Below are 3,420 nucleotides of genomic sequence, written 5' to 3' on the forward strand. Positions count from 1 at the left end.
CATTTAAACCATAAGGAATTTAAGAGACCAGTGTAGTGAACACCTATATATCTCTTGCCTAGTTTCAACAACTGCTAACATTTTGCCGAATTTTCTTCTTGCTCTTTTTTCCCCTTGAACTATTTCACAGCAAATTTTAGGCATCATAAAATTTCACCTCTAAATACTTCAGCATGTATCTCCTAAAAATAAGGACCTTCTGTCACATAGCTACTATGCTATTTTCACACCTGAGAAAATTAATAACACTCCAATATCATTTAAAATCCAGTCCATACTCAAATGTCCCCAATTGTCTTCTCTTGTTTTTTTTTTAATCAGGATCCAATTAAATTTCATGCATTGAAATATCCAATTAAAAAAATTTTTTTTAAAGGATGTGGAAACCAAGGCCTCCCCCACCCCCCCGGAAGTGAAGAAACTTGCCTAGGGTCAGGCAGTCAGTGGTCAGTGACCTGGGGTTCCTGGCCATGGCTGTAGGAACCCAAGTCCACGTGTTCCCCTGTATCAGAAGTCCCCAGATCTGGTTTTCACAGGCCAGTCCCATTTCCAAAAATAATTGTAGATACCAACCCAGGGCTGTCAACCTTTTATTTTGCCAAATGTAAGCATTTAAAAAAAATCATCATCTGTTATCACCATCACTTAACACAAAGAATAACATTTTAATGCCAAAACCAAGGACACGGTTGCAGAAGATAGGATGGTCTTGCAGGATTCCGGTTGTCCCGGTGGCTGTGGAATCACGGGCCTGGGAGGGAGAGGACTCTACGCCCACCAGATGGCTGACCTTCCCGACAGGGCCTGGAGGACCGGGAGCTGATTAGTTGGTGGTGGGGGCCATGGAGCAGGGGCTGAGGACCTTAGGGACTGTCACATGAACTACTGTCACCCTATATTCCCGTCCTCTAAAGGTGCAAATGTCTCCTCCCCCCCACATTTTATTATAACAATTTTCAAACCTACGGCAACAATGAAATACTCCGCCAGCGAACATTCACGTTCCCGCACCTGTGCTGCCACTGCCCTTTCATCAGACGGTTTTAGCCCACGCCCCGCCCTCTCTGTATCTCTGCTCAGCTCCCTAACACGCCACTCAGTTGCGGGGAAGGTTTTGAGTCCTGACTGTCCCGGTGGTAGGGTGGCCAGGCCTCCCAGTTCCGTCACCCCTGTCTGAGAGGGGCTGTGTGGTCGCACACTGGCCTCCGTCCTGCCCGGAACCTGATGCCAGTTCCTGTTCCATTTGCACACTCTCCCCAGTGTTTTGGGTGAAGGCTAATTTGGTTGGCAGGACAGAGCAGCGGGACGGCGGGCCAGCCCCGGCCCACAGGGCAGGACCCCCTCCTGGGTTCCCGCACTGCCTTCCTGCCTGCACTGGTCCCAGCCCTCGGCTCCTTCTTACCACAGGCCCGCCTCAGGTCCACACCTGTGGCACCTGGTGGTCCCTGCTTTGGTTGGTTGATCACTGAATTCTGTTGTCCAGGGTGATGGTTTTTGGGAGAGGGAAAGATTTTAGGTAAAGCAGAGGCTAGGGTTTTCTCCCCTGCCAGTGCTTCCTGACTCCATGTTTGGGGTAGGTCATCCCAGGAGAAAGAGCCGCGCCCTGCCTTCTCCTTCCCTGTCCACCTCTTACCCTGCCATCAGGCCACTGGGGTGATGCTGCTGTGGAGACAGCCCTGTGCTCTGACAGGCCGTTCTTTTGCCCGGAGGTACGGAAATCTCTGGGGTTTCTGCTCGTTCCCCTCTGGCAGCGAGTGCTGAGCGCACCGTGGGCCGTGCCGCTGTGCTGATGATGAACGCCGCCCACTCTCTGTCCACGTGGATTCGTCTCTCGCCGCCACTGCCTGGGGCCTGGGTGGAAGGAGCGGTGGAGAGAAAGCCTGGGGACCCGCAGGCGGCGCGATCCAGGAGGAGCGGCCGGTGGAGACGGGTCTGGCCCCCCCCACCCCCAGGGTAGGTGGAATAGACCCTGTGAGTGCGGTGCAGGCCGGCCGCCCCGAGCAGCGCGGGGGCTGCAAGCGCAGCCTCCTGTCTGCGCTCCAATACAGGGGACCGGCTTTGGCCCGGGGAGACTCCTTGGTCCCCTTGAGGCACGGGGACAAAGCCTCACAGGTCTGTGTGGAAACCTGACCCAAGAGAACGGGCCCTTCCCCGTAGGGCCCCAGGGGCCCCGCGGGGAGCTCCGGGAGGCGGGCGGTGCCTGGGTTTCCAGCTGCGCCCGCTGTCCCCCAGCCCAGCCTCAGCGCCCAGCTCTCTGCCAGGAGCGGCGGCCCGCCGGGCGGGAGCCCCACGCCCAGGCGGCCGCCCGGAGCTCCCGGGACACTCCCGCCAGGAGGCGACTGCGCGGCAGTTACTGACGCGGGGACCCAGCACGCCTGTCCGCGCGCCGCCGGGGCTTGCCAGCCCTGTTCTTCCGGAAGAGAGCACACGCAGGAGAGACTACACACACACGCCCCACATAACACACACATCACACACTACACACCACACCACACACACACACCACACCACACCCCCACATAATACCCCCCACATACACTACACACACAAGCACACACACACCACACCACACACACACCCCACACACACACCACACCACACACACACACCCCCCACATAATTCCCCCACATACACTACACACACAAGCACACACACACCACACCCCACACACACACACCCACACACACACCACACCACACACACACACCCCCACATAATACCCCACATACACACACTACACACACAAGCACACACACACACCACACCACACACACACACCCCACATAATACCCCCACATACACACACTACACACACAAGCACACACACACCACACCACACACACACCCCACATAATACCTCCCACACACACCACACCACACACACCACACCACACACACACACCACACCCCCCCACATAATACCCCCCACATACACTACACACACAAGCACACACACACCACACCACACACACACACCCCACATAATACTCCCCAACACACACCACACACACACACCACACCACACTACACACACACCCCACATAATACCCCCCACACACCACACCACACTACACACACAAACACACCACACCACACACACACCCCACACACCACACCACACACACCACACCACACACACACACACCCCACATAATACCCCCACATACACTACACCACACTACACACACAAACACACCACACCACACACACACACCCCACACACACACCACACCACACACACACACCCCACATAATACCGCCACATACACACACTACACACACAAGCACACACACACCACACCACACACACACCGCATAATAATACCCCCACATACACACACACTACACACACAAGCACACACACACCACACCACACACACACCCCACATAATACCCCCCCACACACCACACCACACACA

The 3,420-nt window shown here is 55.6% G+C and overlaps 1 long non-coding RNA gene across 1 annotated transcript; it reads right to left on the reverse strand.

The window, feature by feature from the left end:
- Positions 1 to 577: 577 nt before the first annotated feature.
- LOC147916748 (uncharacterized) lies at positions 578 to 2,181 on the reverse strand. The gene is made up of 2 exons (XR_015552552.1): positions 1,634 to 2,181; positions 578 to 804 (listed from the first exon to the last, which is right to left on the reverse strand). It is a non-coding gene; the product is annotated as an uncharacterized LOC147916748 (long non-coding RNA).
- Between the last annotated feature and the right edge of the window lie 1,239 nt (positions 2,182 to 3,420).

The sequence above is a fragment of the Ceratotherium simum genome, chromosome 6 (assembly GCF_057802395.1).
Source record: "Ceratotherium simum simum isolate JZ-2026a chromosome 6, ASM5780239v1, whole genome shotgun sequence".
In the NCBI taxonomy this organism is placed as follows: domain Eukaryota; kingdom Metazoa; phylum Chordata; class Mammalia; order Perissodactyla; family Rhinocerotidae; genus Ceratotherium; species Ceratotherium simum.